We start from the raw sequence: 20,907 nt of genomic DNA on the forward strand, positions 1-20,907 counted from the left end.
TACAGTTTGTCTGAAGGGTGGAGAAATAAAATAAACACAAATAAATCTTTTTTTTCTGTAGTTCAATTTTGCACAAAAGCTAAATCTAATTATTGTATTTAACAGTTTGGAACATGAACAGTATGTTTAAGAGGTCCTTCATATTTTGTGCACTTTATATACTAACTAATATAGTAATAACTCAGGCTTCACACAGTTCCTTCGTCTGATGACTCATTACGGCTTTTTAAAATAATACTGTGAAAAGCTTGCACTAACACAGTTGTAATGCCTACATTAAGTGTCACATATACAGACTTTATGGCTTCCATGCATCTTATCTCTCTTCTAACTCCTCAAAATGCCAGACTAATGCAATTCATCTTTGACGTGAAAAACCTTCAATCAGTGATGTATTTATCACTGTAAAATAAAATCAATAATGTACCCCCAACTATTAAAATCCTTTAATGGATGAAGCAATATACTTAGCTGTTTGCATCATCCTCAAGGTTTAATGCTCAAGGCACTATAGAGAATGGGGCTTACATTTCAAGAATCGTAAAACATGAGTGACACCTATTGTGACATATTGCTTCAACACACAGCTACAGAGGGGTTTCAGCTGACTTATTTGTCTTCGGCGAGATTTAAAAGTAATGATTACTGATCAAGCGCATCATAATGTGTGATTCGAATACTGTTCATCTTAAGGTATGTTTGTATTTAACCATCAATGAACACAATATTCAGTAAAACAGCATCAGACTATAGCTGCTTTGTTTGCACAGGGAAGCACATACACGTTTCCCATTGGACAATCTTTAGCCATTTTACACAGCATTGAGCTTAGCGATGATTTAGTGCGCCCCAATTGAGAAACACTTCCGGGGCTGTAAAAACAACAATCAACCTCTTTGAATTAAAAGGCTATATGGCCTTTAACAACAACCAAAAAAAAAAAAGATGCTGATTGGAAGTAGGGTAGACGAAATAAAAAAGATCCACTGCCTTTAATGCTTTTAATCTACTTGTGATATCTTTACAGCGTCTAACCTTGCTTTGTAAGGGAGACAAACCTCCCTGCTCGCTCCACTGTTAGTTCAACAAACAGCTTTTGGATCCAGATTTGGAAGAATCTGAGAACTCGTTTCACCATGGATATGAAACAACCAGTCAAGGGTAGTGGAAAGTGTAACTGGATTACTTTGCATGGTCAATGCCAGATTAGACCCTAACATTACTAGAAAAAAAGTCATAATATTGAGAGAAAGTCATGATTTTGTGAGAATAAAGCCATAATTTTAGGCTACAACTCACTAAAAAGGGGCAAGCAGTATGTTGCCTGTGTTTAAATAAGAAATGTGGAGCATCTTATTAAGTTGTAGTTTTAGTAGGCTATAGATTTCACAATATAAAACAATACTATGAGTTTTTTATTTTTGTTATACTATGACTTTTTTTTTTTTTTTTTTTATCATTCTCATAAAATTACATTATTATTGCCAATATTTAAGACAATTCACTTTTAAACACATGGATAAATATATGAGAATATCTTACACTTCTTCAGGAGCTTATCATTACAGCTGCCCGGTACAACCATGCATATTTAAGACAAAAATCCATCTGATTCATCTACAAAGAGGGAACAATTGAGTTATAGTATTACAATGTTTAATTTGATGTGTTTTATGTGTTTGTGATTCACAACATTGTGAGCTATTGTAGTTTAATATGCGCAGTAATATGAGAATTCATCGATGTAATGGACGATGCTACAGTACAGTAACATTTCACCATCGTTTCACATCTGATCAGATGACGACAAACACTTTTCAGGTTGCCAACATTTAAGCATCAAATGACAAAGCTTATCAATGGACTCTCTTGTTTACTCAAACTCTTGTTTTTTCTAATCCACAGTGATCCCAAACATCTCAGCACTTAACATGCAATCAAATTGGTGACAGGTTTTGCTGAAGTTCAGCTATCAAGTATCAGGATTCGGGTTTCTTATGCTGCTTCTGAATCATGCAAAGTATAAAATTAGATACTCAGACCTACATGTCAGCAAAATGACTGTACTGCACGGTACACATGCAACACTAGATGATAGACCAAACATATTCATACCCAAAGCTTAACAAAGTCCTGAGCAAACGTATTGCTTGTGTCTGAATCTGTCAGTGTTTGTGTGTGTACTTGACGTCTGTTTGCATGCCGACCTAGCTTCAGATTGCTGTTTGAGGATGTAATTGCTCTGCTCCTCTCCTCCTCGGAGTGGCCCAGGATGGATCTGCGCGGGCTGTTTAGCAGTCAATGGCCGGTGCAGATTGTAAACAGATCTCCCATGAATTGCGGGTTTAGCGGTTTTGTGAGTCTCCAAACAAGGTTCTACCGATAACGCCATTCTCTCCCCGACAAAATCAGCCACTTTGCTGCAAGGGTGTGATTTGAGAGGTGCCAGTCAATGTGATTGACAGAATTAATCCCCCTCAGGAACAAATAGGAGGAGAAAACAAACCGTGCCCTTATAGAAAACATGTCCCTGTTTAAATCCTACTTTGGTAAATATTTCACCTATCTAACTGCACAGTTAAGAACAGTGGAGGTTATTAAGAAATTAAGCTGCATAATTGACCAAATTAAAAACAACACACACAATCACACAATCACACAATGGAGTATAGGACATAATGCAGGAGAAGGTTGAACTCCTTTGCATTATACACATACAACCCCAAGTGGAGTGAGTGAGAATATACATGCACATACATGGTTTCTATCTCATACAATCATGAAGTTTGGCAACTTAAATTCTAGTGTTTCCATTCACTTTCTAAATCCATCCTTAATTTGTGTGCTGTCACCCTGATTAAGACACAAGACTGTTGCACAGATGTGACACACAAAGCACACAGTGACTTTTTAATTAAACATTAAGCTTTCCTGGCCGATAGGAAAGCAAGTCATCAAGCATTAAACACACATATTAATTTTCAAAGAACCGGTGGTAATGGGAACATCTCAGAGACATTGATGCTAACTTGCCTGAAGCTGACAGGACCGCAATCTGAAATACAACACTGAACTGTGTAAGCCAGAAAAACAGTTTTTTTATCACTGCTACTAATACTTTAAACATGCTCAATGTACAGTAGCCCTGTATATTGCAATATTTGAAAATATGTCATGAGGCAAGTCATGTCTGAAGACAGAACCGGTGACAGATTATTTCAACTTTTCTGGAAACACTGTGGGAGCTGTGATAAGGCTGATGACACAACCAAGACAAATACTGCAGATCTGTGGAAACTCAACAGTGCAGTTCAGTTTCCACAGTCGATTTGACAAGAGGAAAGAAGAAAAAGAGACTTTTACTGTAGAAAATTAGATTACACACCAAGTATCGCCCCTTTGATACTGAACTATTTGATGCTATTTGGATTGTTTCCAATTTCATAATTATATTTGACAAAAGGCAAAGTGGCGTCTTGGTCAAATTATTATATTATATGGTTTCCTAAGTGAGAGGGACCCAACAGTCAAAACGCAATAAAAAGTCTTATTACTAATGATGTGACAGACAAAAAATCTATTCATTACCTTTTCCAAGAAGGTTTTGTTTTTATTGCTGTTAGCAGAATTTAGGAATATACTACTGAACCAATTATATTGAACCTTGGTAGAAGGGTGGGGTATGAGCCCAGGAAGAACCCATTAACATTTGGAGTGGATAAAATAAAGGGAGTGGAATTTTTTTCACTTTGAAAAGTGAAAAACTAGAGACCGTACAATACTAGCATCGAAATTGCCTCTGATTCTGCCAAAAAAGACGGACAGGGCATTGGTGAGTACGTAAATCCATGCACAGATCTGATAATACTATGTCTTTTAAATATAATAGTTTCACCCAGATCAACTGCAGCAGTTGTGCTAGCAAGGGCTGTTTTTAGAGCAAAGAGTAGAAGTTATTTCCAGTAGTGTAGTATTAGCCACAGTGAGCTAAAATGTCAGCAATTGGGTTAAATTTCAAACTGGAAAGCCTGTCAAACTAGAAAATTAAAAAAATTCTGACATTCATTCTTTGTATTTGTTTTTTAAAATGGGTATTACTAGACCATACTACAATCATACATACAACATACCAATCATCACTTCCATACCGGGTTAGTAACGTAGTATACAGCAGCTGAAATACATATATATATTTATTTAATTTTTTTTTATGCACTGGTATCAGCCGATAAGGAAAGTCCAGTTATCGCCATTGGCATTGAGTTTCGAAACATTCCAAACAGAAACACTTAAAATTACTGGAATAGTCTGAACAACAGCCAACATGTACAACAGCTAACATACAACAAGCAACACCTACAAAAACAAGTGTGTAGATTATAATGTACATATGTCGTAATTTCCAGGAGACAGCATTGCCAAAGCCACCAGCTAATGTGACATGAATTTCATCATCTGCCATGTCCATGAGAGTTCACATGGATAATTCACAGGCTTAAACAAAGATTATACGTTGTCTATGCACATGCAAACATGTTTGCCTATGCAGACACCATATAAACAGAATTGGGTGAATGTTTGCAATCCTACCCATTGAATACATACACGTGAATGACTGCACAAAGTAGATCTGTACAATAATTCAAAAGCAATAACAGCTTTTGCTAAAAGCACAAATATTAAAGTGAAGAACTTCCTCACACAGACTGGCACCTAATAATAGAGGTAATCTACATTTAACACGTACAGCAGTCCCACCATCCCAGTGATCAGTGAGAACACAGCTGGAACAGCAGCACATACTCTATTATTTTTTCCTTTTAAACGATGTAAAAATGGTCCATTATGGCAGGGAACAAAGAGGATATTCTCCATGTTAGAGCTAACCCCTCATTGATGTCCCGGTGACTTGGCCAGCCACTCTCCCAAGGCCCTACTCCTTGATTAAACGCATAATCCACTACTCCCCATCCCCAATGATTTAGTGTGCCTTTAAATCAGCTTGCGCACACATAAAAACCTCAAATAAAAATCACCAAGAAAAACCATTGCACTCTAACTGTTCTATTAAAATGATACCCAGCCCAGCCTTTCTTCTCTGCAATACCGTTTATTCCACATGAATGCATATCTTCATTTTTTTTCATAGGTATGCATATAAAATATTCAAAGTTTAAAATGTCACAGTTGAAACATCAAATGCAGGAGTCTCTCATTAATCAGCGAGGATGGAGGTTCTCTTTTAAGGTTATAACCCTTTGAAAGAGCAAAAATTACATTTTTGACCTTGAAGATGAGACAAACTCATAAACGTAAAATAATTTGCAGTTTAAAGGGGAAAGAGATATCGTTACCTCAGCCAGCAGTGCTCTGGGTTGGCGGGGGGAGACCAAACAAGTCTCATTTTCATATTTACATCCAAGCTGTTGAGATTAATTTGAAATCACATCCAGAAAAAAAAGAAACAAAACTCAGAGAAAACATCAAAAGGGGCAACTGTCAAACTTTCAAATCCATGCGGGCCTAGCTATCTCCAACGTGAGCAACGCAGACTTTTTTCTTGCAGTTTTATTAAATGGTGCATGACATTTTCATTACTCAAGGAAATTAAATTGACTAATTTTCTTACAAGCCCTGTACGTCTGCTATTTTAGGGAGGTGCACAGAGGAGAGCAATTGTTTCAACACCTACACAAAAGAAATGCAGGCGTGCATGTGCTCTCAGAGGAAAAGTGATTTCAAAGACTTATAGTAAATTTGTTCTCTTAATGAGGGAATTTAGAGTTTGGATCTTTTTCTCAAAATGAGGTTTTGATCTTATGCCAGAGTGCTGATTCTTGTTCATTCCCAACAACATAAACACATGCTTTTACATTGAAAATGAGAAACTGTGATTTTAATGGTGTGAGAATGTGAATTATACTCCCAGAGACCCAGTGATTCAAACCGAACATGGAGTCAATATGAATTTAGTTCAGGTTCATGATCTAACAGAAAACAAAACAAACATTCATTTAATCAGTATATTTTAAGGATGTATCTTTTTGGGAGAAGAGTTCAGCTTATTGTTTCTGATTGTTTTAAGCTTTCGAAAGCAAAAAAACCTTTAAAATCAGAAATGTGAATATTACAGACATGAGTCAAGATATGTACAAAAGACTCAGAGCAGAAGGAGTGAAGCTCTGCTCAGAGACAGGGAAGAAGTCTGAGGAAAATATGGAGTCAGCCAGGACCTCAACGTCGCCCCTTCTCTGGAGATGAAAAGGCTGATTACCTTCACCTCTCAGGGGTGTAAGCCACATGGCTGATAACATCATTGGAAAATAGACTACCAAGCTCCTTTGGGCCCTATAACAGCTTACATTTAATGTGGTAGGGGGAATTCACACTAAAAAGGAGGTGACACCACAGCCATACTCATATTGTTGAATACATTATGAAGGAAAACACTTATTTATTGTTGGTCGTGATGCCATAAAATATACTCAAACAAAGTGGCTGGTGTTGTTTGAGTTAAAAAGCACAGTTGAAAAAATGTCACTTATTGACAAGCTGTTTTCTGTTTTTTTAATGTTCAGTAGTGCGCGTGGTTGTATTTTCCTTGTAGACACAAAATAATGTACTGATGCAAGAGGATTTCTGTAATATTTGGTGTTATTCCTGTGGTTGATTCATATTTAGCACTCTGCCATTACCTGTAACACAAACCCATAAAAGCCTTTACAAAGATACCCTTGATGAATTTTTGCAGAATTCTGATCACAATACTAGTCATAGACTGTATATAAAGATCGACACGTCTCCATTTCCTTCTACTATCCAGAAATGAAACCAAAATACACCAGATTTTAATCTGTGCAAAAGCGATTGGAGGATTGAGCTGCGGTAGCGAGGTCTCTGCGATAAACCTGCTCAGCCAGTCCAGAGTCGGTTTCAATCATGAAGTTTCACTCTGTTTTACAGCATCGAATAACTGAAACCAAGCTCACCGGGGAAAAAAATGTATTTTACAGGTTTTTTTGGTCCATGTCCCATCAGATAACATGGAGGATGTTGCAGCCAGCCATCAGGGGGTGAACTAGAAGCTTTGGCTTTGCTCTTGAGGAGCTGTCATGTTGTGCTTCTTTATTTACAGTCTATGGTGCCAGTGAATGCACTCAACAATTTGAAGCTATAAAATCTAAACCAAATTGTTTTTTAAGTCCTCCACACTGTATCAATGACGCATTTCAAATGCCATTGGATAAAAAATGGCAATTCCAAAATGATATCCCACTGATCCTTTGTTGAATAAGCTGGGACCCTCTGTATGACCTCTGAGTTCGTCATCAGAAAACCACAATTTACTGGCTGCCTGAACTCTATTTGAAAGGTTAGCGAATTAACTTAAAATTACTTACAATGCTATTAAAATGCTGAGCTCTTTTGTTGTGGCAGTAAATTAATTTAAAACCTCAGTGATTTGAAATATTCTGAGACATGTCAGGGGGGAAAATAAAAAAAATAAAAAAGAATGGCAGAAGTGAGGCTTTCTCAATGCTTTTGGCTTGGCAAATGCTTGTCTTGAATGATGAGAAAAAGAAATTGCGCTTAACCAGAAACACATGGTATTTCACTGGAGAGGAAGCCTTCATAAGAGGATCATGGCTGCGTAATAAACGGAGACAGGAAAAGGGCACGTGTGGTGGTTTGGGTGGATGAGGAGTTTTTCTAAGGCGAGATGGAGCCAAAGTCTTTTTTTTATGTGTGAGCTGAAGTGGAGGCTTGCTCAACCTCTCTTGATCCGCACACTGAAAACTGAAGGAGAAACAGAACACTCCAACACACACAAAGGGTCATCAATGTAAAAGTGAGTTTCTCACAATTCTATATTTCCTATTTACTGTGTGTGTCTGTAATTATCACTATCAGACTGGATGCCCATGTTGTGCCCTGTGTAATTTTGTCATTATAATTACGATTTCTTGATCTTGTCTCTGTTCTTCTTGACATAATCACTGAAGGGAAAAGTTGATGTTGAGAGGCTGATTGCATATACAGTGTATTTTAGTAAAGTGTTTTTCTATTGTGAGTTAACATCAAATCTCATTGGTAAATTCTAGCTCTATTTGTATTTTCTCTATATATGATTTAATATAGGTCATGGCAAATAACTGTTTATACGTCAAAAATATATTTACAGCACGTAACCAGGGTCATTCTGGGGCTTTTTGCCTGCTGGTGTCAATTTTGTATGTGCTCTGCACTCGGGCATACATATGTCTGTGCCGTAATCACAACAACAATCTTTTACAGATTGCCCATAATTAGAAAAGCTCCTCTCCAAACCAGCTCCATGTTAAGAGCATGATTGCAGCCAAATTGAGCAGTAATTTGTACGATGTGGATGTGGGTGCAGGGTGAGGGGAGAAGTCTGATGGTTTAATGTCACTTTTATCAGACCTGGCTCGCCTGCCTCACTCACACTGAGCACATGGATGTTTGGATCAGGCCGGGAGAGGAGCCTCTGTATTGCATCATTGTGAAACAGACATCAAGCTCATTAAAAAGTAAAAAAAAGAGAGAGAAAGAAGGCAGAACCAGTATACAGGTTTTCTGTCCTGAAGAACCCCAGGAGACCCATCATGGATGCTAATGGAATCACTTGCCCCACTATTATACAAAAACCTAAACATCACCTGGCTGCCTGTGTGTGAAGGAACAGATGCACTCATTATTATTCCACGAAGCTTATCAAGGCCATGCTACTGAGAGGTCCAATAAAAACTGTACCACAGACAGCATTTATTCTCGACTCAGGGATATTTATACACAGCAATGTCTTTTTTGAACCTGGATAAGAACTGTGCAACTTAATCGTGACCTCTGATACAATTAGATCCCACTTTTCACAGTGGCTCATTGAGAAAGGACACACCATCAAGATTTCTATTCAGGGGCTAATTGCTTTTTCTTCATATGCAGTCATACTCCCAGAGACCTGTTTCCTGATTGTGATGTTTAAAACCTGTGATGCTTTTTGAGAAGGCTTAGTACAAATAATTGTTGCCAGTAATTAAAATATTATATTTCATATTATAGTATAATTATTCATCTTACATCTACAGATGTTATGTAATCTACAGAACACATACTATAAAGTTGTAAAAATATACATTCCATAACTTTTAGTAATTAAAAAGCAGAAAAATCTTAGTGCCAGCTGGTAAAGCCTTAAATAGGGTGGAAATACTGGGCAGTGGATGTCCTGTATCAGCAAAGGTATGTTTTTCACCAACTGTAATTACTGCTGCCAATCCAGAGTGATTTTATAATTCCAAAAATCCTGACACTTCACAAAGACTCTATAATTGCATCAGCGCAGCCTTTCACACCTCAGGTCTATTAATTATTTTTTTCCAAGGACCTGTCTCGAAATATATCTGGGGTTTTTTTCCTGAACGCCACCTCATGAGAAGATGTGGAATTTTTCATGAAAACATGAAAAATATCCTCTTGAGATCACTGCTCGCTCTCCTCTCTCGCCTGCCCTCAAAAACATCCCAGAGCAGAGCAATGACGTGGTGCTAAAAACACTACTTTCAGAAATGGATGGAGAGAAGAGAGTTCACAGTCCAAGAGGCAGAATGGAGAGGAGTAAAGTTCAAAACAAGCACATCCAACTAGTCACAGACAACAATCCCAAATGTAAACCAACCCTGAAGGAACAGCTTCTCAAAATGTATTAGCTCAACAGTGGCAGGTCTACATTTACCAACAATGCCAACCAAAGGTTTCTGGATCCCTCTGACCAGCTGTGCTAGTCTGGGGTCTTGAGGTCAATGATTGGTTCAAATACATGGGGTTTTCTTGGCAACCCTGGAGCATCACTAAATATCAGAACCATATTTCACAAACATGCTACATATACTTAGTGGATATAATGTATTATTAGATATTACTTTTTCTTGGAGCTTTATTCGTGTGAACCACTAAGTAAACATGTTACCATGATAAAATAAGGTCCTGCAGACACCTGCTGAAACAGGAACTACCACTGCAATAGCAGTGAGTCACAAAACTTCACAGGTGTAAATTGTACAGTTGAGTTCTGATATGGGTGTGGTCGTCTATGGCAACCAAGTATCTATGGGTGTGATCCCATCACAACATTGTCTCTGGTATTTATTTACACTTACTTCTTTAAATACCAAGAACTGGCTCAACAGGCTGGTTTTACACAGAAAACTCCCATTGAAACCTTCTCTTATAGTCGTCAGATCAAATAGAACCAATCAAACGAAATGAAACAGTACACATTCAAACACAGCACCTCGTTCTCTTACAAACTGAGCTCCACTGTTGATCTCTAGAGTGAATCTGTCTGCATATACTGTAGCATCTTGTTTTGACTTGGGTAAATTATACAGAAATGCCACACCAAAATAAATAATAATAATAATAATTAATGTTGCTGTTTTAACTTTGCTTTTGTGACCTGCAGAGTTTGCAAACATATTTTGCTGATTGATTTTTATAGCCTGTTGAAATCTGTATTTGTGCTAAAGCAAGTAATGTGCTTTGTATTCGTCAGAAGCAAAATGCAAATTGTCTTTTCAGATGATTTTTACCCTTCAGGTGTTTATGAACAAAGACTTACGGCGCAGCATCAATTCACATAACTGGAGGTCTAATGACATCACTCTGAAATAAAGTTCTTTAGTACACTGCTTTCGAGCCAAGTGACAGCTTCAAATCTGCTCACTTAGGAAAATTGATGAGCTCCATTTCCAAAATGGTGCCCTTGACAGACATTGAAATGATGGCAAGCGTTAAGTTTTATGTGATGTAGTTGACTCCAACATAACCATACTACAAGCTCCGATCAACTAGTCAACCCATGACATCCACAGAAGCTGCTGATACATTTTTCTCTGTCACACAAAGAGACGCTCGGTTTTAAATGCAGCCTCTCTTCATTTTAAAAGTTCCCCTGTGCTAAAAGTTGGATGTCCATTTCTAACTTTTAAGAAGTGCCACAAAAAGGATCTAATGGAGAAAAAAACTGTTTACTTGGTCCAAAACTTTCGCCTCCTGATTGTTTTGGATGCACAAGTGGGCTACATCGAGGACTCAAGAGGAAGCAGCAGTGGCAAAATAATATTTAAACAAAAAGACAAACATAAAATATTTCTGCAAGATGCTAAAATCCCTGAAGAGCACCAAAAGCATGGGGCTTAAAGATTTACTGCAGTCCTCTTATCTTTCATTACTGACGAGTGTGGAAGAGAGGCAGACATATTCTACTTTCTGCATCTCTGTTCTGATCCCAGTCCAACTCTATTAAACAATTGTGTTTCAGAGGATGCATCAACTTCATTCTCTGAGCACTGCTTGGATATGAAGAAGGAAAAAAAGAGAGAGGGAAAACTGTCTCAGAAATTAAGTTCTTTAAGACCATCTTTACCCTCTTCTGTTCTTAATAAGAGATCTGTTTCTTTTTGTTGTTTTTTTCTCATAAAGCTGTGCAACGTATGAAAGCGCTGGAATGAAAGCCAGCACAATAGCATTACAGAACAAAGGCAGGAAGGAGATTGAGAGGAAAAACAGGGGGAAAATGGCATCATCTCTAAACTTAATGAAACAGCATCCTTTCATTTTTTTCTGGTAATTATAATAAAGATGGAAAAACATAATAAACGTCTCCCTGCCCCCACCTGCTAACAGTAATTATAATAGACTCAACAATAAATGGTAAAGCAGCACAGAGCTGCATCTTGGGAATTCTCAGGGGTCTGTGGATTAGCTTGAAAAGCCTGAATGATTAAAATACACTAATTAAAATTTTGTGTTCCTTGGTAACTCGTCTTCCAAGGCCCCTTGTGCTGGCAAAATGGGAATAAATGCGACAAAAGCAAATACTCTTTTGGACCTGAATAAATAAACAAGTCTAATCAACTTAGTGTTTTTACAGTCAGTTACTTAGAAAAAAAAACTTTTTTCATGACCTTTCCTCACATTTGCTGCACTTTTCATCCATCGGGGCAAAAGCAAGGATATCTCTGACCATTGTTCTAATCAAGCCAGACACACCAGACAGGTTTGATATCCTATCACACTGCTTTTGATCAGGCAGAGCAGCCACGTAGTGACTTCTAATTGTTATTTCGACAAAGTTTGACATCAGTGGACTAAGGTTGGTTTTCTGTCTAGAAACTGAAGCTGCTGTCTTTGTGGCAGAATCATACAGTAAAAAACGGCTGTTGCCACATACTGCAGACTATGCAGCACTTTACTGATCTGGACGTGATGAATAGATTTTAGATTTTACATAATGCCTGTTATTTACCATAGGTGGGATACATAAGACAAGTGTGCGCTTGTTTTAAACTCTGAGGTGGGGTTAATCTGTAGTTAAAAGATCAGACAGGGAGGGATCAAAGCAGTGGAAGTTATGATCAAATAACTGCCATGTCTTCTACACAGGAACCAATGTCACTCATTTTACGTTATGATTTAAAACAGGCAAAAATGATACCAGGAATATGCTTTTAAATCAAATTAGTTGTGAGAAAGAGGATTTTTTTTTGCCGAGCCTCTTCCCATGATCCCCCTCTACAGAGAGCGTACACTGAATCATCTTATATTCTGCTGTCTTTGCAAATAATGTCAAACAGTTGTTTAAAGTCTGCAGGGACAATATTGTGATATAAAAAAAGGGATTCTCTACTTCACAGACTTATTTTCTTTTATCCGCTGTGGCAGCACTACTGAAAATCTAAAAATATATATAGTAAAATAAATGTATTAACCACGTTAGGCAACTGATTTTCTTTTTTTTTGTTTTGAGGGAGCCAGTGGGTATCAAATAATCAATTAGCTTGTTATTACAATTTTTTCAAAGAAATGACACCACGGGCACAAACATACAAATTAACACAGAGGTGCTTTAGTTAATCTGCCTGGCAGAGCTGCTCTTTGTAACAACCAACACTTTTCCTGACATTCCTGCCTGTGTATATGCACAGTAAAACACACATCATGTGCTTTGTATCTGTCAGACAGATGGGCCTGTGGCTGTCGTGATCCAGTCTGGTCACTGGGAGTTGCCCCCTTTCTGCAAGGGTGTCAAAACGGAGCTGCGCTTCAAAAATGCTGTAATCCCTGCCGGGATTACCGAAGAGGCTAAAAAGATTCAAAAAGCCTGCTTACAAATTTAATTACCTTTGCAGTTAACCAGAGCTTAGCAGCCAATGACCTGATATTTCCACTGAAGACCGGCTGAGGGAGGATGGATTGGAGATGGCTGGGCCGAGTGGGCCACAGAGACTGGCAAGTGTGGCAATCCGGGGCGGCTCAGAGCCATCCGGTGGGCATACTCAGTGCCAGCCAGGGCAACTACGGCACACATGTGGCCCTATCTTCTGCTGGAGTGCAAATTAGATACAGTTGATTAAAATATCGAGTCATTTCACAGTCACTGTTGGGGGAATAAAAGGAGTGCGAGTACTGAAAATGTGCTGTGGTGTGTGAGCGCGTTTGTATGTATGAGACAGACAGGGAGAGAGAGGAGGGAGAGTGGGTGGGGGGGGTCTGCGGAGAGGGGAGAAAGACCAAGCTCTCTTAAATTTGAACAATGAACACATTTCTCATTTATATAGATTCCCTTTGACAAATATGCCCTTTCCCAAAGGACAACTTTGAGACACCTCTACTTGCAATAGCAGAGAATTCTCAGCGATAAATCAGTTGACTTCACAACAGTATAACAAGTGTTGGGGAGAGCAGTGAGCAGTGTTGTGTACTTGAGTTCATGAGCAGCATGTTCCACAGACACCGTTTAACACCCCTGCTCCCTCCTCTTCTTTTTTAACTCACGTAAGAAAGAAAAATCCAAGTTCTTTGTTCATCCAAAAAAGTGAGTATGACTTGTGGTATAAAAACTTCTGCCTCGCTGCAATACAACAAAAGAAAATTAACACTTTGGGGTTGCCCTGGTAACCTAATTGCATCACAACACTGCGCACAGGAGCCAAAGTAACTGAATTTTGATGAAAAGGCGGTGATAATTTACGGCATTGAGAAATTAGTTGCCGTGGCGACGCGTTAATTACATCTCAAATTAACAATGCAAGTGTAGTGAAATTAAATATAAATCATATTTTCTGCATAAATTACAGGGGTTGATTAGTGCGGGCGCCAGGAGAGAGAGGTTGAGATTCCAAGGGCCTGTCACATCCCCCTCCCTCCTTCCTCATCCCTCCTCCCTCCCTCTCTCTCTTTCTCTCTCCCTCCATCCTGACTGGTTCATTTAAAGACAGGGACTGGATTACACCAGAGGACCCAACTCCACCTGAGCATGTTCACATTTTTACAATATAATTTATCAATGCATGGCAAGTGGTAGCTGACCTCGCATATCAGTGGATTTGTCCACAAACATGTCTGTGTTCTTTTTTGACACAACCCGTGTAGTTTGAATAATAATATTTAAATTGGGTATAAGTCGGATCAGTGTGTGTAGGCAACTCGGCGTTTTGAATCTATACACTTGTGTTCTATGTATACATTTTTCCAGCTCTGGTGCTTCTCTATTAAGTGCTGCATGATACATTTATAAATGTCAGGTAAAAATCTAATTACACCAAGTCACATTAACACAATGTTTAGTGCATAAGAAAGATTGCATTTAAACTGTTAAAGTCCAGGCTTTCAAATTTCAATGGTGCGGAAAGTGTACACCAGCCAACATTTACAGTTTTCTCTGCATCTGCAGTGTCTCCACATGCTATATGCCATTGTTTGCGTGATGGAGGATGTGTCCCGGTGGGTGTTAAACTGTTATCTGCGGTTTGTGTAGGTCCAGGAAAGACAGGAGAAGGGAGAGAGAAAGCACAGCGGAGAGGGAGAAGTGAGTCTCTCCTCCCCACGATCCCTCATGTGGCCCAACTTCCCTTTAAGCATCACAAACAAGCCTCAGGAGTGATGTCAAGGAGGGAGGGCGGGTGGTCGGGGGTGCCGAGCCGAGAGAGAAAGCTGAGCGCAAACACAACAGCAACAGGAACCAACTTGAGCAGTCTAAATTATTCATACACCAGATGGATACATTTCCCTAGGATTTCACACTAAAACGCCACTATTCAGCTTCCCCGCGCGTTACTGTCTATTCAATGGACGGCGCCAGGAATCAAGATAACTATCACTTTATCTAAACCGTTTCATGTCTGATTCATATCAACTTTGAAGAGTGGAAGCCCCTCGACACCATGATCTCACGTTTGTTCTGTTCCACAGGCACAGTGGAGGGGGAACATGTTCTCTTCCCTCTATCTTCAAAGAAGTAGGCACTGCTATGACCTTGTCTGAAGGATATTATACAAATCAAAGGCTCCTTAGAGACGCATGTCATGTATATCACTGGCTACACCTCACACACTTGATGTGTGCTTGTATTCAGCCCAGAGGTGCTGGGATCAGGAGAAAAAATTACAGTAATATTATCAATGTACAGTCGTATTTTGTAGCACTGTATTGACACTACCCCTCATTCATTTCTGAAGCTCAAATCCTTTTCAAGCATGTTCAGGTGAGTTGGAAAAGTCACTAAAAACCACATATGTTTTTATTAACTCTAGTCATTAATACAATTATTCATTTGATCATTAGGACTGAGTTTTTTAATTAACAAAACTGTGATTCACCTGAGTCAGATATTGGGAAATGTAAATGTAACCATAAGATGAGAGAAAAGTCATTTAATCCCTTGGTGATTGTTATTGCTCAAATACACTCATCTTAAATCTGAAAAATAAATGAATAAAGTAGAATTGCACTCAGTAGAGCGCATAACTCCGCCAAGGCCCAACAGTCACCTTCAATGAAGACAAGCCTTACAGCTAAGGCCACATTATGTTTACCAGCTACACACAGGTTCATAGCTCTATTTCTTACCATGCAGTGGCTGATAAACACCTACACCCTTATGAAACCACTTTAAATTCCACTAGACCCAGATTTTTATTCAGATCCATACGAAAAAAGCATTTTCACTGATATGTCTGAATCAATGAAAATGTTGAAAAATTAAATGTCAAAGAAAGTAAAATAATATTCCTATATCTGCCCCAACATATCCGGATCCACACCAAAATTTAGTGGGTTTGTCCCTGACCAGTACTGCATCCTTCCACCAAGTTACGCGGTAATCCTGCTAACTAACAGAAAGACAGAAAGAAAAAAACGCAAACAAAAACATAACAACATATTATTTAGCATTTTTTTGGAAAGATAATAATAATGTGAGTGTTTTGAGAGGTTTTATATAGAAAAACCTTTTTTTACAAACTCCATTACCTTTAACAGAATCTCAACAAAAAAAAAAAAGTCCACATTTTCCAATGCACTCGTGTAACCATGACACTCCCCATAATAAATGGGTGTTGATACTGTAATGCCCAAGCTTGTCAATGGATGGATTATCGTTTTGTGCACTCCCATGAGAAACATTCCTAACTTATTTCACAATGCACGCTGAAATTCAAAAACACTGTGTTTATAACTACTAGATGAAGCTGATGGCGCCAAGTTTTAATATATGAAAACATTCATAAAGAAGATCTCTGACTGCTGTCAGTGAAGGATTCATCTTTCATATCTAACACTTATTCAAAAGCATTAATATTGTGTTTACAGTATTTCTCCTGCCGCAGCTATTAGTAGGCAGAAAATTAATCATAAATGTCTGCCAACTAATCCGCCCCTGTAATAATTACTGTGTGGTGTATGGCATCGCACTCCCACCACCAGCCCCGTCAACAATTCAACTTTTAACACAAACCGTCCCGCCTCATTTCACAGAAAGTAACTTCCTGTGCTGGAACAAGAAGGTTAGGATGACCTCAGTCCCTGGGGTGCTCCACTGAAGATCCATTTGTGAATGAAGATGACGACTTTTAAAAGGACAAGACATCATTAAGAGAATAAGTAGCCTTTCCAGTGGTCTTTTTGCACCACCCCCCACTGGAAGTAATTCCGATGCATTTATACAGAACTGAAAGTGCTTGAGAGTGGGAGGGGCAGCGATTTAATGGTCCAATAATGTCTAAGCTAAAGCATAGTTGTCCTCCCAAGATGGTACAAAAAGGTAACAAGCTCACACTGACCAGTTGGACGATTTAAGAGGCAGTTAAGGAGGGATGATTTAAAAAAGGATGCACTGCAAGCTCCCTTATTTAGTAAAATGCTTCTCTGTACAATGGAACAGCCAGAATTGATCAACTATCAACATATGAATGGATTCTATCAAAATACCATGTCAGTGCGTGACACTTTAACTAGAGATGGTCAAATGACATTTATTTAAGTGGCATATCTTAAGCCGAAGATAGAAATGGGAGAGAAAATGGAAAAGGTCAATAAAAACAAGTAAGGGACCTAACTATCAAGCTGCAAAGGATGAGTTTGACATCGTTCCTCATTTGTCTATTTCCATCCTCTTCCACTCTTTGTTCCTCCTCTCACCTTTCAGGTTACTGTATCGCAAAGCGCTAAAAGTCTGGCAAACGCAGCAGGCCTTCAAGGCATCTCAGCATCCATCATCGTTTACTTATGTCACCGGCAGTCGAGGCGCAGGTGTGGCCCGCCCAGCATCACACAGACCATTTCTAAAACATGTCACCACTTACCTGTCACAGGAAACAGGAAACACCTTTGGCTGTGATATTTGGTTTGATAAGCCAAATAAAATCACTTTCATACGCGTCGAGGTTCTCCTAAATGTCACATATACTGCTGCGTGAAAAAAAAAGGCAAGACCCTCCTCACAAGTTTAAATAAACCCTGCAGGATAATGCTGGCTCTCCTGGGGGAACCAAAAGCTGATGGCTTTGAAACAGGAGGGAAGGTATTTTCAGCAGAGCTGCCCAGCATGGGAGATCCTGCATGTCTCACAGCTGAGCTTGTTTTATTGAAAGGTTGTTTGAAAGGCCCTGAACCTAAGAAATCGGTGGTCATGTTTGTTTGGCTTAAAAAGGGAGTAGCATTTAAAAGCTTCACAAAAAAGAGCAGTGCAAATAGAAAAGAAAATGAGATGGTCGAGTGCCCATAGCAACTTGGAAGCATGCGCAGGGAAGATTTGTAGAAATTAATAAAAATGGCCTCAATAAAGCTTCTATTACAACCTGCTACAAATGTGCAGAGCAAAAGCCAAGCTCAACTGCACTGTGCAAATAAGTGGCAGAACCAGTGCTGTTATCGGGTAATGGAGTCAGAGGAAGAGAGAGGGCCTCTGTGAACTTGACACTCCCATTAGGCCCCTACTGGAAAGTGCAGTATTTGATCAGGAGATGGGAATTGAGCAAAAATGAACTGAAACTAGATCCTACATGACTTATTTTCCTGTTGGCTCTCAGCTTTAGGTGTCACTCAGACTTAATAAAGCTCTCACATTTTCATTTTATCACAGAAAATAGACTGGGCAAAAATAAAATCAGTCGGTTTTGCCTTAATGGAGAAAAGTAATGGTGGGGTGAAACTGACACAACACATTTTATCCATAGTAATACTATCAAAATGAAAGCATATTCACTTCTGGTGTTTTCCGGGAATCAATTCAAACTGAATATTGGCCTTTTTCACAGACTTTATTTCATAATGGTTCCAACAAATACAGCACTCTGGCAACAGCCTGTCACCTCGGGTGATACCAACACAGCTATTTCACCCTATAGAGTTACAGTGTTCTCCAGCCCACACCGTAGCTCCTCCACCAACCTATAACTCTTATTTTATTTCCACACTTTATACATTAGAGGTACATTACACCCATCCCAGTAGATAGGATGAGTCCACTTTTACACCCAGGTGTTACATTGCAAGGTTAGGTCATTTGGATGGCTATGACCTTTGATGGCTCCATCTTCAATGAAAATGATCTGGTGATCTCCGCATTGACATGCACACAGATGCCCTTGTGCTGAACATTCACACTATGGTGATAAGGCCAGAGCAATTCACTCAGGAGACATTATGGAAATATTCATTTGGGAATTACGAATTATAATTAGAAGGCCACATTTTCTTGTAGGAATGGTGGGGTTTGCATGGTTTCACAGGGATAGGGCGAAAAAGGAAATCTTGACAAGAACAGGATTTTCCTGTATCTTTCCTAGGTTGTGCTTTAGCACAGCACATGGTTGGGATGTAAATAATTCCCGTCTTCTTTAAAGAATGCTCTGCATTTAAAGAAGTAATTAGATCAAGCAAAGTACGAGGAAAAATCCAACACTGAGTCCCAAGTGTTCTGGTGTGTGATTAATTATTCTGAGGAAGACAGATGTTAAATTGTGTATGCCCATCAGCGCTAAGACTTTCTGAAGATTTATCATTCATGTAAATCATGAATAAAATATTTCCTTGTTGACAGAAAATGCTACATCTGTTTGGCGCGCCATTTACTCGCAACTGCAGGAAAATAAGTACACAAGTCTGACCTATTAACGCCTGTTCTCCAAAAAGAGTGGACACACGACACAAAACCGACAAGATAGGTGATTTGTATTTAATTACATGAAATCCCTTCGGAAAGATTACAAAAATTTGATCAGCCACATAAAAACAATTACCAGTTTAAATGTTGCAGACAATCCTATATTGCTTCACTAAAAGAACTTTATAAACTGTGCTCTTCAGCAATATTGTATCAATGAAATGTACAAGTTGCATTAACATTATTCCACTTAATTCTTTCAAACAACAACTGAATTAGCCGTCCTTCGCGTAAATGTGTGCTTCTGTTTTCCACAGATGTATGAATAAATAAGTAAAAACAGTCAAGCGAGTGTGAGGGTGTCACGGGGATCACGGACGAGGCAATGGCGGTGGCGGAGGTCGAGCCACAAGCCACTGGGACGGTAGCGTCTCCAGTCGCCCCTGGCGACCATCACGTTGCCATGCTCCGGAACAGACAGGCCTGCTCGCACAACAGATGGAACTAATGATGCGAAACAAAAGAGATCATTTCACCGTGGTCCTCTAGGAAGCCACAAAGAAGTTTGAATGATGGGACCAGGGGACTTGCATGGGGTTAGATATGGGTAGCGTGTTTTTTTTCTGGAGGTGCTCAGAAGAGGAGGGAAAAAAGCCCTTTGATGTTTCTAACAGAAAGCGGAGCATTAAAAAGGCAAGTATGAAAAAAACAGAGAAATGTTAATCAACCTTCAAGGATCCCCACTGGACATGGGTTTTATTTCAGATTTTATGGACTTTGGGTCTCTGATAAATATTCAGTCACATAAGGGTCATCAGACATCTCATTAATGCAAACTGATGACCAAGACAGCTGTGACCCTGCAGTTACTGAGTGGATATATCAAGGTTTCAAATAAGTCCTCTCCTCTTGTTATTAATATTGTTCATTATTCAATTTCTTTTACAATTTTACAAATAACCTAAACAATAATGTAATACTACAGTAAATTTTTTGTTTCTGTCATCAGACGTGCATCACATTGATAGCTAACCTTTACTATATTATTTATCATGTCACATATCATTAAGAGAAGAACAATTTCAATACCAAAGTGTACGGAGAAATTATACAAGACCTTAATATCAAAACAGTCTGGTGAGTAAGGTTGTAAAACGTCCTGTTAAATAGAATTGCGTATTTGCGCCACTAGTTTTTTACACCGCGGTGGATAACAGTTGTAAACAAACTGCTGTGTCCTGAACTGACAAAAACAAATCAAATTTGAGCTGAGGACATTTGCATATCCTGGGGGACAGGATTAGATTTAGAGGTCATCTCTTCCGAGCCGGTCCTCAGCAGACGCCAATGTAATGTTTCTATGTCAAGTACATTCAATTGAAGTGTACGTGAGCCCAGTCTGTTTTCCAAGCCAGACAGTCAGAGAGAGGGAGCGCCGCTCT

At 39.0% G+C, this 20,907-nt stretch overlaps 1 protein-coding gene across 1 annotated transcript in view; it reads right to left on the minus strand.

Annotated features, from left to right (window-relative positions):
- casz1 (castor zinc finger 1) overlaps positions 1-20,907 on the minus strand; it is a 163,360-nt gene that overhangs the window by 109,159 nt on the left and 33,294 nt on the right. The window lies entirely within an intron of this gene.

Source organism: Paralichthys olivaceus, chromosome 6 (assembly GCF_024713975.1).
Source record: "Paralichthys olivaceus isolate ysfri-2021 chromosome 6, ASM2471397v2, whole genome shotgun sequence".
In the NCBI taxonomy this organism is placed as follows: domain Eukaryota; kingdom Metazoa; phylum Chordata; class Actinopteri; order Pleuronectiformes; family Paralichthyidae; genus Paralichthys; species Paralichthys olivaceus.